The sequence below is a fragment of the Jaculus jaculus genome, chromosome 4 (assembly GCF_020740685.1).
Source record: "Jaculus jaculus isolate mJacJac1 chromosome 4, mJacJac1.mat.Y.cur, whole genome shotgun sequence".
NCBI lineage: Eukaryota > Metazoa > Chordata > Mammalia > Rodentia > Dipodidae > Jaculus > Jaculus jaculus.
This window is the reverse complement of record NC_059105.1, coordinates 60,140,563-60,159,545: the sequence shown is the minus strand read 5'-3', so window position 1 is coordinate 60,159,545 and position 18,983 is coordinate 60,140,563. Positions and strand designations below refer to the sequence as shown.

The 18,983-nt window shown below is 38.6% G+C and overlaps 1 pseudogene; it reads right to left on the bottom strand.

Annotated features, from left to right (window-relative positions):
* Nucleotides 1-11,141: 11,141 nt before the first annotated feature.
* On the bottom strand, nucleotides 11,142-11,422 carry LOC101607552 (annotated as a pseudogene).
* Nucleotides 11,423-18,983: the final 7,561 nt, after the last annotated feature.

The following is an 18,983-nucleotide window of genomic DNA, read 5'->3' as shown; positions in this document are numbered from 1 at the left end:
GTAAAATAAATAATAATAAAAATCTTAATAAAAATGTTACAATGAAACCTGGCATTTTGTACAATTAATACACACTTATAAAAAGAAAATGCTTTTATAAAGTATGCAATATTTACATGGGCTATAGATAGTTCCATATGTGAAGATTTAGAATTAAAAATAGCTTTTCACAAGAGATTTTAAGTTCTTGTCATTTCACCTAGTGGATAGCCTGTTCTTGCCTAAGTACTTGAATTCCCTTTGTTGGCTTTTGGTTAAAAATTCCTGTCTGAAATGAGCCACCTGTCTGTCTTTGAGAGAAAAGTTACATATTACACTGTGAGCAGGCATTGCATTTCTTCATATGTTGTGTACATGGCTTGAAATAGAGGAATTCATCTTCAACTCTTGTTTGCACAAGAGCAGACTTTGTGGAACCTGAAAAGTTCTTGCTCTTGATCTGTGGCTTGTAAGTGTAATCTAACCACAGAATCTTCATCAAACCAGCAAGTCTCAACCAAGAAAGCACATACAGAGAACCATAAAGTTAGGGGATCTATCATTCTGAAAAGAAGGCAAGACCACGTCTTTATGTAGTACGCAGAAGTCATTTTTTTGTTTTTGAGGCAGGGTCTCGTTCTAGCTCAGGCTGACATGGAATTTACTCTGTAGTCTCAAGGTGGCCTTGAACTCTCATCAATCCTTCTACCTCTGCCTCCGGAGTGCTGGGATTAAAGGTGTGTGCCACCAGGCCTAGCCAGAAGTCATCTTTGAACAAAGCAGGGAGTAGCCCTGGACTTCTGCCCATGTGCAGATAGACTCAAGCTTTCTCTTTCCTGGAGGAAGGCAGGTCTAGCACTTTCTAGGAATATTGTTGTTTCTGCTTTGTGCTGAAAAGAGAAGGGTGTTTGAACTTGTTCATATTAGTTATACACACAACATTTTCAATGTATTTATTATCAGGAACATTTATATGCAAAATTAATTTTATTTCTTTGGAAAAATTGCTAATGCTAGTATCTAGGAACAACCAGTAGCTCCCTTGACTGAAAAAAAAAATACAAAACAAGCAAAAATAAGTGGTAAACCTGGCTTCCTTTAGGTTCCTAAATGTTGTCACCATGTGAAATTAAATTCTACTTCTCTCAAATGCAAGGAAGCACAGACACAAACAAGAGGAGGGATTCAGTCCAAAACTGCCAAATTATTATTCTCAGCTGTGGGTGAATCTCAGGCTGTCCAGAGTAAAGAGGCTATGTTCCAGGGGAGCTTACCACCGACACAGACAGAAGTAATCTAAATAGCTGTAGAATGTTGACTTTTGGAACACTGCACATGCATTTCTGGGCATGTGTGCCTGGATATCCTACATATTTTTTCCCTCTCAAATCCAAAGACAATTTAAATTTCAAACTGTTAAATATTATTATCTCTTGTGTAATACTTTCAGTTGCTATTGACATCCCTTTTCTCCTTAACAATGTTGGGAACTTTAGAAATCATAACAGATTTATTCAAGTAAAAGCAATCTATCTACAATAGTAATAGCAGGAAGAAGAGAAATTTGAAAAAAAATTATTCTTTAAAGTCACACAATGAGAAGGAAGTAAGGTTGCTTTGCCAAGGCCACATTAATTACTGCATTTTATTCTTTAAATTTTGCTGAACTAATATACCAGTGTTGCTCCTTACCAAACCTATGGTTTGTATCATTAAACTGGTTCTCCACCAGCAATTATTTTTCTTAGAGGACATTTGTTCTTATTTTGAGATATTTCTGGTGTTATAACTGAGAGTGGAGATGCCAAAGTTGTTTGGTGGGTGAAGATCCTGGATGCTATTGAACACCCTGCAAAAGGGACAGCTCCCACAATGATGAATCTTTTGGTGCCAAATGTCAAGGTTGAGAAATCTTGCCTTAGAGACTACACTAGTAACATATTCTTCTCATCTTTAAAGTAACCTACATAAATATATAGACAGCCTATTATATTTGTGATATGTGTTACCTAATGAGCCAGATAATATCATTTTTTAAAATAATCACTCATCATAACATAAACATAATAAAATAATTTTTAGCTAGAACACATTTTGATCCCAGGACACACATGTAGGTCATCTTTAGAAAAGCATTCTACTATGTTAAAGGACATAGGAGAATATTTATTACATACATATATTAAGCATAATTGACCAGATGGGCCTACCATAGCCCTGTGCTCATCTGAGACATAACCAACATTAAGTCACCAGTCATGGCTGCCTGTGCTCCACAGTTCTGCATGAAGCTGACTGGAATGATGTGCTGTTTCTGCTTGAAAGTCTAGCTTTGCTCTGTCCTCTGGCTCACTTTGAAAACTGGTGGTTCTTAAAGCTGTCAATGCTATTTTTACCTCTTATTTGGCCCTGTCCTGTGTTCCTGCTTCTCACTTCCTTTGATTTGGCTACAATAGTGAAGGATGGGTGCTTAAGGGAGGGTTAAGGTTGAGCAAGATTCTAGCAACAAGTACATGATTCAGGTAAATTCACTTTCAGGGTTGTTGCAACTCTGACAACTAGAATCTTCAGTTTCAAGAGCTGAATATTTTTAAAATTTTTATTTATTTATTTAGAGAAAATTAGCACACTAGGGCCTCAGCCACTGCAATCGAACTCCAGATGCCTGTGCCACCTAGTGGGCATGTGTGACCTTGAGCTTGCCTCACCTTTGTGCCTCTGGCTTATATGGGATCTGGAGAGTCGAACCTGGGTCCTTAGGCTTCACAGGGAAGTGCCTTAACCACCTCTCCAGCCCCAGAGCTGATTTTTTAAGTAAAAATTTATCTCTTCCTATGGAAACATCAAAACACGATAAATAACATCTGAATTTTTGGACTTAATATTTTTATCCAAGCTAGTTTAGTTGAGGAGAAAATGATAGAATGTGTTCAATTTTTAGTCATGGGGAGATATCATTACTTTCTGGGTATTGCCATTGTGGTGTGTGTGTTACTGTGGGTCTACATGAAGATCAGAAGTCAATGTTGGGTGCCTTCCTCAATGTCTTAACTCCTTCTATTTTGAGATAGAGATTCTCACTAAACCTGAGGTTTACCATTCAGCCAATATAGCAAACTCCAAGGATTCTCCTGTCTCTGCCTTCCCAGCACTAGTATTATAGATGTATGCTACCATACCAGGAATTTTGCATGGGCTTTGGGCAATGATGTTACCACTGATCCTTCTCTCCAGACTGGAAGATATCATTTCAAAAAAAAAAAAAAAACAAACTCAAAACAGTTCCTTCTTGAAAAAGAGACCTAAAGGAGGTCAAAATGAAATTAAAGAATTATTTAAGCATCACTTTATATAGACTATTCTGAAGAAAGAACTAACTATATGTAAAAGTTTCTGTCAAAAGTGATCACAATAGAAGCAATCACAGTAATAAAGGCTAAGATTTTCTTTAATTGTCTGAAATGGAGCTTTGCTTTGAGGCAGGTACTCTGTGGGTGTGTCGATGGCTGTGTACATGGAGTTGCAGTCTTAGGTGGTTGTTTATCCATGAAGTCCTTCAAGAATCCACACGACAAACATGTCCACGTGACCTTTTTATTTTATTTCATACATTTTTATTAAGTAGAAGCTTTGTATGGAAACATATGTTGGCATCATCATTTCCCTCCTCCCTGCCCCACTCCACTGAGGCCCTCCTCAGTCAGATTGCTGCATTCACCATGGAGCTGTGGGCTATGAGTCCACATGACCTTTGATGACTGTGTTCTATGACACCACTATACGTTTCCATAATTACCCATTGCACAAAAAGAGAAGGTTCAATTAGGGTTGTACTTCTCTAGAGAATAGAAAAATTTATTAGGCTAATTTTTTTCCAACATGAGATAAATTTTAATTCTTCATAGGGCATTATATCCCAATTAGTTCATCATGGGCTTCCAGCAGCATGACTACATTAAAGGGCTTTGGTGCAGGGGCTTGAATAAAAGCCTAGATTTCGGCATATCAGCATTTTAGCTGACTCTATTTTGAGTTCTACAAATGTGTGTGTGTATGTGTGTATACACATATATGTGTGTATATATTCTTCACCAGTGAATAAAGGCAAAAAAATTTTATTCTTGTCAAGAAAATGCATGATTCTCAGCACAGAAAATCCTTCTCTTATCTGCCACCCCTCTGCTCCCCCGGAAATTTTCTTTAAATTTTATTTGACATCTTGACTGACCTCTGAGCATTTAGTTCTAAATAGCAGGTCCATGGAAATATCATCTGCTTGTTCTCATGAAGAAAATCCAGGATCACTCTGTCTGCTTTGTGCCTACCCGCCATCCAGGAGACTTAGGAGCACTTTTAGGGTTGATCTAATTTGCACCCTCATTCCCAGGCACGGAATATGGGGTTAGAAACTTTTGATGCCTAAATCCTCAGAGCCCTTCTGAGGCAGACCTGGATCAGCATGTAGGTCATTAGCTCTTCCAAGTAGGAACATTATGTGAGGAATATTATAAAATAGTCCCTTTCTATTGACAAGTGCTCGTTTCTGTACAAATATGAGATTGGAAAAGGCTTAATGCGCAATCCATTTTAGAAAATCAGTGTTCCCCCATCTTAATGAGCTCTGCTTGAGTACTTCAACTCACTTGACAACGTCAACAAAAGCCCTTGTTTATCCAATTCACAAGATGCAGATGCCTCTGTATTTCTCAGAGCAACATCAATAAAGGGGCTGTTTAGCTCATTCGCTTTATATCTAAATGGCAACTCCATATTGGACATGTTAAAGATACCCTTCATAAGAAAACTGAAACAAAATTGAAACCTGGTTAAAATTTATTTATAATAAATTATACAGCCAATGCCATATAACTTAAATATCAATTATATTCTGATTTCAAATATGTGTGCCAACATTACTAAAATAGCCAAAAGACTTTGCACTGTGTGTGGATTCTGTTTCAGCCAGCCTGCAAAGCTTTAGGCTGGCAGAGGAAGGGCCAATGTCCCTGCATGGAGACTAGAAATACTACACTACAAAGCCAGTGAATTCAACTTCAGAAGAAGTCTTCACTTGCTTTTCCCGCTGTTCTGCCATAAACAGACCGCTCTTCCACAAAGGGATTTCTGACAGGAGCACCTGTCAAGCCTATGATGACTTTTCCTCTTGTGTTTTAGCAGTTGTATTTATTTTAAAATGTGTTTATTTATTTATTTAATTTGAGATGTCATTCACGGGATGGGATCCCATGTGTGCTATACGGGCGTAGAGGCCTTTATTCTCAGACCTTTATTAGCAACTGCATTTTAAAAGTCTTCACTGCGTCAGTATTGAGTAGTGCAGGAAGAAGAATCTCTTATTTCAAAAGTGTTTCAATAACATCATCAGATCAAAGTTATCTTTATAGGAATTTAATGTTAAGTTACATTTTAAAGAACTCACAGTAAAGCTAAGAAACAGGCAAATAAATTAAATTGTTCTTAGATATTCATATATTTATATTTCATTATCAGCCTAGAAACCATCAGTAATAAATAAGAGATGAATGCTAAAAGGATTTGTTCTTGAAGTGACTTTATGTTCATTAGTAATGGTGATAAATAACCTGGAAAATCCCATCATTAAGAATCTGTATTCAATACTTCTTATGGAAAATTCAAACACAATATCTAATGGATTAAAAAAAGACCAACAGCTGCTTGTCAGCCAAGATTTATGATGTTGTTATTACATTAAAATAAAAGTAACCACGTATTCTGCTTGGAGACAATCCATTTTGGATAGCTATCCATAAGGAATTTAAATGGATTTATATTTGGAGTGGATACATGTGTGCACATATTTTAACAGTGTTTTCTCCTTTCCAACAGCTGTCTGGAAATATTGTTTGAAATAAACAGGTTTTCAAACATCCATGTTAAATACTAGAAAGTATTCAGTGTTTTGTCTGTAGCAGGCATGCAAACATTCCATTCTTCCTGAAGTTTCAGCCAGCAGTTTTTCATGGCACTGGTTCCATGACAGGAGGTACTTCCTACCTGATTACATCAAATTTCACCTGGCCATTATATATTATACTGAGTTCACATAGATAAGTCCTACTGGGTAAAGACACATGCGTGCTCTCTCTTCTTTTCTCTCTCTCTCTCTCTCCCTCTCCCTCTCTCTCTCTCTCTCTCTCTCTCTCTCTCTCTCTCTTTCACACACACACACACACACACACACACACACACACACACTATTCCATTAAGATACATAACACTTGATTGAGAATGGATCTTAGGAGACAGGACTCAGTGGAAGTGTTTGCCTATTGTTGCAGTCCGGTTCGCATTGCTGGTAGAAATCACCCAACCAAGAGCAGCTTAGCACTGCAAGGCATCTCTTAGGCCAAGGTTTCAACTCCTTCCACATTCCTCTTGAAAATCAGCTCCAAAAGGCTGAAACCACATAGTCAGGTGTCTAGCAGCAACCCCACTCCTCAGTACCACTTTACTGTTGCAGTCCGGTTCGCATTGCTGGTAGAAATCACCCAACCAAGAGCAGCTTCTGGGAAAAAGAGATTTATTTTGGCTTACAGGCTCGAGGGGAAGCTCCTCGATGGCAGGGAAAAACGATGGCATGAGCAGAGGGTGGACATCACCCCCTGGCCAACATAAGGTGGACTACAGCAACAGGAGGGTGTGCCAATCACTGGCACAGGGAAACTGGCTATAAAGCCCATAAGCCCGCCCCCAACAATACACTCCCTCCAGGAGGCATTAATTCCCAAATATCCATCAGCTGGGAACCTAGCATTCAGAACACCTAAGTTTATGGGGGACACCTGAATCAAACCACCACACCTATCATTACAAAGCATTGATTTCCATCGCTAGTACTACAAACAAAACAGAATGGGAAAAAAATGGCTCTTACACATTTACATTGATGCAAATGTCATCTTTCATACCCTGCTACATAATCATAATTAAATCAACCAATTTAATATGATCATGTAGACTTTCTAAGTGTCTCTGTGAAATTGGTGGTATTCATGAATCATTTTTGTTTTTGTCCAGTACTGAGGACCAAACTTGGTGCTTTGGTTATTTATTCTAGGCAAGTACTCTACCACTGAACAACATACCCAGGTGTGGATTTAAAAGAAAAAAAAGAGCTGGAGAGATGGCTTAGCGGTTAAGCGCTTGCCTGTGAAGCCTAAGGACCCCGGTTCAAGGCTCGGTTCCCCAGGTCCCACGTTAGCCAGATGCACAAGGGGGCGCACGTGTCTGGAGTTCGTTTGCAGAGGCTGGAAGCCCTGGCGTGCCCCATTCTCTCTCCTTGTATCTGTCTTTCTCTCTGTGTCTGTCGCTCTCAAATAAATAAATAAAAAAAAAAAAGAAAAAAAAATTTTTTTTTTTTTGAGACAGGGTCTCATGTAGCTCAACCTAGACTTAAAATCATTATATTTCCTGGGCTGTCATCAAAGTCGTGATCCTCCTACCTCCACCTGCCTCCCAAGTACTGCAACTATTATGTGTAATGGTCCAGTTTTGATTGTAATAGTAAGTCAATATTAGTGAAATCAGGCAATGTTCTACCATGATTTTAACAAAATTGAGGGTAAGTGCCTATTTACATGTTCATGTCTAGGTCCTGGAGGGGCGACATGGTGTTTCACTGTGTAAGAAGTTATGTTTATGGAGCTTCCGGAAACACAAGTCTGACACTTGGATTTGGTGCTGTCTCAGTGAGCTTCTTGAATGTGATGAAGTATAGTGTGATTCTACTTTAGACAAATGATGTGTAAGGCCAAAAATTCCCTCTATGAGCGTGGTTAGTGGAAATGAAGAAATCACTTACATTTAACATTTAACAACAATGAGCTCCATTGAAAAGTTTCTATTTAACTGTGTCAAAGTAGTCATTTGCAGTCTTTTAATTGACAGACTGAGACATGACTTTCTGAAACACTGCTTCTTAAAGCATAATAAAATGGGTGGCATATTTTAACTTGGGCTTCTAAGGAGAAATCTTAGAAATAAAGGTAGCGGCATGAATCCATCATGGTCATTAGAACAGGACTCATCCACTGTACCTGCAGAGCTACAGTTCATTCTGCCAAGGCTGCAGCTCTGCACTCAGCAAATCATATACTCAGGGATGTGACATCAGAAGCCAGAGGACTTTTTGATGAGTTTCTAAGTGTCTCTGTGAAATTATGACAATATGTTAATTATTAGAAATAGGCAATCTCCACAATGCTATAATTGAAATTGAACACCAGAACAGTCCTGTTTCCTTCCTTCCTTTTCTTTTTCTTCTTTTTTCTTAAATGTTTTATTATTTATTTATTTATTAGAGACACTAAGAGGGAGAGAGAGAGATAGAGAAAGTGAGAATGGGCATGCCAGGGCCTCTAGCCACTGCAAACGAACTCCAGATGCATGAGCCACCACGTGCATCTGGCTTTATGTGAGACCTGGAGAATTGAACCTGGGTCCTTAGGCTTCACAGGCATGTTCCTTAACTATTAAGTCATCTCTCCAACCCTTCTTTTTTCTTTTCTTGGGTGGTGCATATGTATGTCACAGTGTGTGTTTGGAGGTCAAAAGTGTCTGTCAGTCTTCCTTTCTCAACTTTCTGAGACAGGGACTCTTGTTTTCTGCTCCTGTGAATGCCAGCTAGCCTATGGACTTCAGGATTCTTCTGACCACCTTTTAATGTCAACATTAGGATTACAGACCCATGAGCTACTTAAATCAGGCTTTAGGTGGTTCTGGAGATCCAAACTCCAGGCAGGAGTCGGAATTGCACAGCTAGTGCTTTTAATCACTGAGCCACCTCCTTAGCTTATGTTCTTTCTGTCTCAGCTAATACTTCTCCCATGTCCTCTTGATAATCATGATGGCCAGTAAGTTATTAAACTGATTCATGTTCTGTATAAAGCAGTCTTTGGTTCTAATGAACATTGTACTAAGTAGTATAGCACTCTCAAAGCCTCCACCAATATCACTGGAGGCTGCAAGGAAAAGCAGGCATGAGATATGACAACTCAATTCTGGATATCCCTGGCATCAGTAGCTAGCTTATGGAGAGAAGAGTCGTGTTGCCCACCTTTGCCATGGCTTCTGGAGGTGCCAGCTTCATGGCAGTTGTTATCTTTAGTCCTGGATTTCTCCAAGGTCTATTCCTTGCAGGCTGTCTGCTTTTCAGTGACTTGGCTGTGCTCATTAGTTCCAAGAGCATTCTGGCAGAATCTTTAGAATTATGTACATACAAAGTCATGACATCTACAGACAAAGTTGTTTTATTTCTTCTTTTCCAATGTCTATAGCGGGTATTTCTGTTGCCTGACAGATTCACTGGCTATATAGCAGTGAGAAAGAGAACCCTTGCCTTGTTTGTATCCGGTTCCTCAGCACCAAAGACAAAGCTAGTAAGAGGTCTTCTGTAGATGCTCTTCACTCTATTACTGTTTGGCTAAAGAGTGTTTTTCTTTCTTTTTGAGGTAGGGTTCCACCCTAGCCCAGGCTGACCTGGAATTCACTATGTATTCTCAGGGTGGCCTTGAACTTACAGGGATCCTTCTACCTTTGCCACCAGAGTGCTGGAATTAAAGGTGTGTGCCACCATGACCAGCTAAAAGAGCTTGTTTTTGTTTTAATCATCAACAAATATATTGAGGTTTGTAAAACATTATTTATGCATTAATTTGCACCATATGATTTTCTTCTGTTTCCTTTGGATGTAGTAGATTTATTGATTGATTTTTGAGTTTGGAAGGTGTTTTACACTTTGAAGATATTCCAGCTCTTGTATATATTGTAACTTTTAATTCATTGCTAAATTTGATTTGCTCATATTCTGTTGAAGATTTGTGTACTTACATTAAGACATTTTGGTATGATGTGTTTATTTTTCTTATATGCAAACTTCTTTTTTCTTATATGTAAACTTTTATCTGGATTTAGTATTAGGTTAGTTGTGATCTCATAGGTCATAGAAGTTACTTAAGAAGAAATCTATTTATCTTTCCTGGAAACAATGATAGAGAATTGGTATTGCATTTCCCTTAATATTTGATAAACTTATTAGTGAAATTATATGATCCTTGTGCTTTCTATTTTTTTTTTTTTTTGTGCTTTGGGAAAACACAAAAAGGTACCATAAATTTAATCTCTCTAGTAGATATAAGATTATTAAGGTTGACTATTTTTACTGGTGTTAGGTTTAACAGTTTGTGTCATTCAAAGAATTGATTAAATCACTTTAGTTACCAAGTACATAGACACTGAATTGTTAGTAGCTTCTTATTGTTATTGTCTTTTAAGTATCCATGGATTAGTACTGATGACTCACTTCAGATATTGGTAATTTGTTTATCTGTTTTTTTCTTTGCTTTTTCGAGGTAGGGTCTTGCTCTAGCTCAGGCTGACCTGGTATTTACTATGTAGTCTCAGGCTATTTTAGCCCTCCTGAGTGTTGTGATTAAAGGCATGCTGATTAGCTAAATGTAATGGTTAATCTTGATCATTTATTTAATTCCTTTGATTGGACTAAGAAGCCTACAGTATTAGTAAGGCTCCCCTTTGAGCCAGTCTGTCAAGATACTAGAGAGGAACAGACTAACCCTTAATGTAGGTAGTGAAATTCCTTGAGAGGGGTCCAGGACTGTACACAAAGGAAAAAGGAAATAGAGCGCCTTCCTTATTCATTCAACCCTCTGCTTCCTCACTGAGGATTCGGTGTGCCCAGCCAATTTACACTCCTACCGTAATAGATAGCACCCTGGAATTGTGAGTCCACACAACTCTTCCTTATGTTGCTTTTATCAAGTGTTTTGTCACAGCGATAAGTCACTCATATATTTAGCTAGAAAAATATATTAATGTGATTTCAAGGAACAAGCTTTTGGGATTTTTTTTTTTGTATTTTCTTGTTTTGGTGTCATTGATCTGAAAAGTGAATTTTTAAACTTTTCTTATAATATGCTTGCAATGGAACAGCTCTTCTTTCTATAGTTTCTTCAGATGAAATTTTTTTTTTTTTTTTTTTTTTTTTTTTAGGTTTCAAAGGTATTTTATTTTTTTTCAGCAAGTCATAATTATTTTCCTCAATACATGGTGCTTTTACTTGGCACCAATCATGGGTAGATTTTGAAACAATTTGCTATTACACCAGCTGCTATGATTATTGATCTCTCCATTCCTTTGGGGTATCTCTGCCAACAGGTGACAAGTTCCATTCTGTTCCAACTTGTGTTGCTGTATATGTCCATACAGTAATACAGAAGATGGATCCACTTGCTAATATAGCATTACCATATTTGTCATGGAAATCAGGTGCCCTTTTCTGATGGACCTGTCTTGCCATTGTTTGCTGAATGCTTTAAACTTGGGGATGACTTAGTGCATTTCTGGCCAAGGGAAGCATCGTGGAGCTGAAGACTGAACGGTGTCAACTGCAGCGGCTACTTTGTTGCAAATTCGCCCCATATCCTTGCAAAGAGCCCAGGTGAAATGTTTTGACATTTTTCTAATATATACATTTAGTTCTATGGATTTCATCCTAAGCACTGCTTCTGCTGCATTCCATATCTTTCAGTAAGTTGTACTTTCCCTTTTATTTTTTTCCAAACATTTAAAAATTCTTGAGATTTATTATTTAGAAGTATGTTTTTTAAACCTGTGAATAGTTTGGAATTTTTTAAAATATATTTTGTTCATTTTTATTTACTTATTTGAGAGTGACAGAGAGAGAGGGAGAGAGAGACAGATAGAGAGAGAATGGGCGTGCCAGGGCTTCCAGCCACTGCAAATGAACTCCAGACACATGCACCCCCTTGTGCATCTGGCTAACGTGGGTCCTGAGGAATTGAGCCTCAAACTGGGGTCCTTAGGCTTCACAGGCAAGTGCTTGACCGCTAAGCCATCTCTCCAGCCCTAGTTTGGAATTTTTGAATTGCATTTCTATTATTGATTTCTAACTAAATTCTACTGTGGCCTGAGAAATGTTTTGTATTGCTATTGATGTTCATTTAAATTTATTACAATGTGATTCATGACCAAGAATGTAATCTGTCTTGGTAAATGCTCCATGTGAGTAGGGAAAGAATGCGAACTCTACTGCTGCTGGATGGGATATTCTATAAGGGTTAATTAGAGCAAGTAGAGTAATGGTGCTGCTTAGGTTAGGCCATGTATAGTGGAATATTGCTGTTAGTATTTTCACTCTTAATCCTCTCCCTGCTCCTTTCTCACAATGTATGACAACGCACATTCCTACTCTGAGTATATTTCTTTCTTTTTTTCTGGTTTTTCAAGGTAGGACTTCATCTTAGTCCAGGCTGACCTGGAATTCACTATGTAGTCTCAGGGTGGCCTCAAACTCATGGTGATCCTCCTACCTCTGCCTCCCGAGTGCTGGTATTAAAGGTGTGCACCACCATACCTGACTCTGAGCATGTTTCTAACCACAATTTCCCCTTGTTTTCCCCTTTGAGAGCCCATTTGTTCTCACTTTGATTGTACATTGTCTTGTCTTGTTCCTGTCTTGTTCTGCCATGTGCCTTTCATCAAACAAGTAATAAATCTTAAATCTCTTTTGCTTCCCTAAAACTCCTAGCACCATGGTGCACTTAGGGAGTGATGTCTACACAGAAGATGAATAGTTGTGGATTGGCTGAAACTGAGGTATTCCTCCCCAAACAGAGCTGAGACATTTAAGCATACCCTGGGAGTACTACATTGAAAGTTTTGTGGGTTAATGAATATCTCTGGGATTTTTTTTTTTTTTTTTTGCCAGAGAAAGACTTGGGTTGACTCATCTAAAATAAGAGTTTTGTGTTAGTTTCCTGGGGCTACTGTAACAAAATATTACACACCACACAGCTTAAAAAACAATAGAAATATAAATTTATTATTTTATAGTTCTAAAGGCTACAGATCCAAAAGAATAGCATAAAACTCAAACGTTTCAGGGGAGAACACGCTGATCTTTAGTGCAACCTTCTGGTGACTCTTGGCTTGATACTGACACAAGGTTCTAGTTCTGCCTTTGCGGAGTCTCTCTCTCTCCCTCTCATTTTTTTTCCTTTTATTTATTAGACATATACATACTCAGTATGTATATAGCCATGTTGGTACCATCATTAGCCTGTCCTCCCCTCTCCACAGGGACCTTCCTTGTTGGGGATTTTGCATGGTGCATTGTTGGGGTAGCCATCAGTTATGGGTAAGAGGCAATGTCTCTGTGTATAATGTCCCAACATGTAGCTCTAACAATCCTTCTGTCCCCTCTTCCATGAATTTACCTGAGCTATGTTGGGTTAGTTTTAGGTCTACCTCAGTGATGAGGTTTTGGGAGCCTCTGTGTCTCTGGATATCTGGTTTGGTAGGAGTTGAGTGTTCTCTGTGTCTATCTCCTTCACCCTTGTGCTGGTAACAGGTTCACCAAGAAAGCAGCACTCTTGCTCCTTTCCCCAAATACTCTATGGTCTCAGCTGGGGCCCTGTTGAAGTGCAATGGCTGATTCTCTTCTCAGGTTCTGAGTCCATCTTTCCTTCCCTGAAAGGTAAGGCATGGTTACGTGGATGCCATCTTGACCAGAAGTCTGCTGGGTCTCTTTTTGTGTCTCTGGGTCCACCATGACCTCTTCATAGAAGTTGGACACTGGATTCTGGGTCTTCTCTGAAATTATTTGGCCCAGTTACTCCAATTGGGTAGCAAAAGAAACATCATGTCAGCACATGTTATCATGACCTCCAACTTCTCCTTAGGGTGCTCCCATCATATATCTCCTAAACATGAAAGAAATTCACACATAGGAAAGCTGTTTAGCAATTATTTCCACTTCCTGTCTTACATTACCTTATCCACCACCCTAAGTGGGGCATAGCAAACAAATCTTTCAGGTTCGAATACATACATATCTACATATGTGTACACATACACATATATGTATATCTTTTTTTGCCAGAGTGTACAGAGGCCTTTCATTTGGCACTGCATGGGGGATACCCTTATTTATTCTGATAACCAAAATGTAATAAGAAATTCTCTATACTTCCTTAAGAGTAACAGAAAAATCAAATATGCAATTTTAAGTGAAACTTCCTGGAGCTGTGTTAACTTGAATCAAAGGCAGGCCTCACTTTGGAATAGGTGGACATTTAGCCCGCCTTTCTTTCTTTTTTCCTTCCTTCCTTCCTTCCTTCCTTCCTTCCTTCCTTCCTTCCTTCCTTCCTTCCTCCCTTCCTTTCCTTCTTCCCTTCCTTCCCCTTCCTTCCCCTCCCTTCCTTCCTACTCTTTCTTTCCTTCTTTCCTTCTTTCTTTCTTTCTTTCTTTCTTTCTTTCTTTCTTTCTTTCTTTCTTTCTTCCTTCCTTCCTTCCTTCCTTCCTTCCTTCCTTCCTCCCTTCCTTTCCTTCTTCCCTTCCTTCCCCTTCCTTCCCCTCCCTTCCTTCCTACTCTTTCTTTCCTTCTTTCTTCCTTCCTTCCTTCCTTCCTTCCTTCCTTCCTTCCTTCCTTCCTTCCTTCCTTCCTTCCTCCCTTCCTTTCCTTCTTCCCTTCCTTCCCCTTCCTTCCCCTCCCTTCCTTCCTACTCTTTCTTTCCTTCTTTCTTCCTTCCTTCCTTCCTTCCTTCCTTCCTTCCTTCCTTCCTTCCTTCCTTCCTTCTTTTCTTTCTTTCTTTCTTTCTCTCTCTCTCTCTTTCTTTCCTCTTTTTCCTAGTAATCAGAATAGAATCTAGGGCCTTTTGTATGCTTTAAAAAAAAAAGACACTACTACTAAATTATACCCCCCCTCCTTTTCATTTTCTTTTGAAACAGAAGCTTGCTAAATTGCCCCGACTAGTCTTGAACTCACTCTGTAGCTCAGGCAGACTTTGAAATTGTGGTCCTTCTGCCTGCAGTTTAGCTGGGATTACAGGCTGCTCCACCAGTCCCAGTGCATTTAAGCCTTTTTGACATTGCTAGGCATGTACTCAAAAAGTAAACCATGGAAAAATTAGAAAAATGTGTATTGGAGTATTCTTTGGATAAAGTATGTTCCTTTATATTTCATTTTTAATCTTAAAAAAGGTCTCATTATACAATCATTTTTAAAAAAAAATTTGGGGCAAGCCCAACAGACTGGTCTTTTTCTTTTAATTTGCGAAATTGAGAGAGAGAGAGAGAGAGAGAGAGAGAGAGAGAGAGAGAGAGAATGGCGCACCAGGGCCTCCAGCCACCATAATTGAACTTAGTCTAATGTGCTACCTTGTGTGCATGTGTGACCTTGTGCGTTGCATCACCTTGTGCATTTGTTTTATGTAGGATCTGAAGAGTTGAACATGGGTCCTTAGGCTTTGCAGGCAAGTACCTTAACCTCTAAGACATCTCTCCAGCCTCTTTATATGACTTTTAGTGCTCAGATAAAAATACCATTTTATAGTTCTTTGGATCAATAAAATTCTTGGTGAAAGGACAGTTGTTGAATGACAAGGAGAAAAGGTTGCTACACTGTATTAATTAGCTCTAGAGAAGCTATTTCACAAGTAGTGATATGTAAGCAGGTTCTAAATGGTAAAAGAGCCACAGCAGGAAGCCACCCAAACACAAATCAAGAATTCCAGATTATGTAACTATCTTTGTTCTGCTTTGAAGAAAAATCATATGTGATCAGTGTTTCCCTGCTAATTCTCTGGCTAAAATGTATTTTGATTTCACTCAGCTTTTATTAGGCTAATTGGAAATATATGCAAGCCAACATTGTTATCTCTATAATTTTTTCCACTCTCTTGCTCCTTAAGGAGGATGGTATATCAAGGTGATGATATAAGAAGGAGAGTCAAGAGGATGAGATTTGCCAGGAGCTCGCTTATACCAATTGCACTGCTATTGAAATGACTGAAGAGTTATCCCCTAAGTCCTCAAACCCTAATATCAAACAAAGACTTGTTTGCTGGGAGGAATGTTACAGCCTTCACCACAAATGCTCGGGTGGCTCATGAGGTTGTCTAAACTCTTCCCAGTGCAAGGAACAGTCTGGAGAGTCGAGGACAAAGGCCAAGGGAGTAGCTGCATGCGCTTTCCGTTTGAGGTTGAATTCATGCATAGCAGAGAGCATTCCCATTTCATCCCCTGTGATGAGAGCAGAGAAAATGATTTGTTATTGCTTTAAGCAGGACACTGCTTCACTTAGTGAATGCAAATCTTTCCTCTTCCTGAAGCAGCGTGAGAGTCTGCTCATTATAAATGGAAAATAGCCCGTTACGCTTTGGCATTTCACTGACATGCACAAAAATCAGAGCGGACTGGGAAAAGACATTCCATTTTGTTTCAGCTAACTTATTTCATGGTCACACTTAAATACTGGATGGACAGCCTACTGTCAAAAGCATGAGAAGGTCATCTTTTGGTAACAGAGTGTCAGCCATAAAAAATATGGTACAGGACTCCGTATTCTTTGCTGCCTTTGTTTGTAATTCCAAGACTCCATGGTTTTAGATTAAGTTTCTTTTATACTTTCAAGTATGTGTCAAATGCTGTTTTCAAATAAGACCTATTCACAGTAATCACCGAGCCCCTAGCTAAAATTAAATGTTGACCATTTATGTAGTGTTCAAAAGAAATAGACATATTCTGGTTTGGGTCATTTGGATGCAGTCTCTAAGAGGGAGGCTCTATTGCCCCTCTTAGACCGTGATAGTGTAATGTCTTGTTACATCTGCTTTAAAATGTTGATGGACTATGAACATAGCGCAGTGGTAGACTGACTGTCTGCCTAGCATGCAGGTGACTCTGGATTTGATTGCAGGAAAGCCTGTGTACACACACTCACCAGAACAAAAAAAAAAAAAAAAAAAGGAGAAGAAAAGTTGAAACAAAGATCCAGGAAAAATCCTCTTTTCTCCTCACTTTTGTTTTGATTCCAGGAGCCAGCATCTATTTTCGTGGTTAAATTTTCAACTGGAGTCTAACCTAGAGCTTCCGAAAGGTTCGCATGGTGAGTTTTATAGATTAGGCAGTAGCTATTGGCTGCAGTCTGAATCTCACTGCCCCATGTCTATAATATAGAAGAAGAATTATTCTTTCTTGATGCTTCTAAATCCTGCTTCTAAGATTTAAGAAAAACAACAAGCCAGGTTTATTTTTTGTTTACTTATGACAACAATTCATCTCAAAAACATTTACTGGGCATGACTGTGTATTACGTGCTGGGAATGTTACGAGCAGGGATGTCACACATCTTGCAGATAAGGAGCTCACAGTGTAGCGAGAGGCGACAGATGCTCAGATGACAGGCTAGGTACTCACGGTGCACAGAGCAAGAATATCTACAGTGGACTTTGTGGATCAGAAGGCCTCCTCCTCTCAACTGGAACAGGGAATAGGCAGAAGAAAGCCCCAGGAAGACAGGGTAGAGTAAAATGTCACTTTGGGAAGGGTGAGGCCATGGAGGGCCAGCATGTGTGCTCTAGGAAGGGTAGCTTGGCAGAAAGGGCTGTGTGTGAGTGAATGTGTGCTGGTAGTAATTTATTTGAAGTCATGGTTTTTAAATACTTAAACATTGCAAAATATGCAGCAGTTTAAATGGAAAGATTACTGCAGTAAGTTCCTCCTGGAAATTAAGTGTGGAAAACTATTACCAAATGTTTATATATGTTTTATTGGAAAATCAGAATTAGAAAGAATCTTACCTTTTCAGAAGTTCAAATCACATTTTTTGCATTTCTTTGAAGTGTTAAGTATATATAATTTTAAATCTTTCTTTACATTTCACTTTTCTGGTTGAAAGCACTTTGATATCACTAACGTCCCAAAATTTTCTCTAGAAGTAGATGTATATAAATCACGTTTTACTTTAAAATAAAAACATCACTTCAATTTCCTATGTCTTGTACTTTTAACTAGTAACTTCAATATATACTTTCATAAGGAAAATTCTTCAGTTAAGACAGGAACATCATCAGGAAGAAAAATCATACTTAAGTTTATGAAATTAGAATATAATTACAATAACTTACAGTTTATCATTTTTCACTGCTGTGTGAGTGGTTAATTATAGCCCAGGTGGACAGATATATGAAAAGCTACTGGAACTGTATCTTTTTTTATTAATGAGCAAGGGAGAGAGAGAGGGAGAGGGAAAGGGAGAGAGAGGGAGATAGAAAGGGGGGCGGAGAGAGAGAGAATTGGTGTGCCAGGGTCTTAGCCACTGCAAATGAACTTCAGACGCATGTGTCACCTTGTGCACATGCACTACCTTGTCCATCTGGCTTATGTGGGTTTTGGGGAATTGAAACTGGGTCTGTAGGCTTCACAGGCAAGCATCTTAACTGCTAAGCCATCTTTCCAGCCCCCAGGACTATATCTTGAATATATCAGTATATTAGTGTTTTCCTCCAGTGGCTCAACTTTTACATACATACACATGTGACTTGTGATACTTTAATGACTTACTTGGCCATACATCATAGATGAGGGTATATACCACTCTGTTCCCCAAAAGATGGACATAAACTCGGAAGTAACAAACAAGTAAAGCTAGCTAGAAACTTGTGTGCTCCAATAATATCCAAGTACAAGCACAAGCAGGCAGATAAAACAGGAAAGGAAAACTTGCCAACTCAATATGTGCTAGAGCTAGAAAGCCTGATGAGAAAGCTTATTATGTTGTCCTGCTTACCTCCTTTGGACATGAACAGGTTTTACTCCACAGCTTCCAAGGGACAACAGCAGTTAGACAAGGTATTATAACATACTTGAAATTAGACACAAATAGTGAGAAAGTTAAAAGCTTCATACTGTGAACATATCTTTTAATGGCTTTCTGTAAAACTTTGGAAGTAAATGAAGAATTTTAATTTGTTAATTAAATTGAATATTCAGTGTAAGAAAGAACATGCCAACTTTTTGCTCAACTAGACATTTCGTATTTTCAGATAACACTCAGTAACTTTTTAATATCAACTTGCATATATTACATTTAAATATTTTGATTATTTGTAGACAGTCTTCCAGCAACATAATTAATTCTTTTC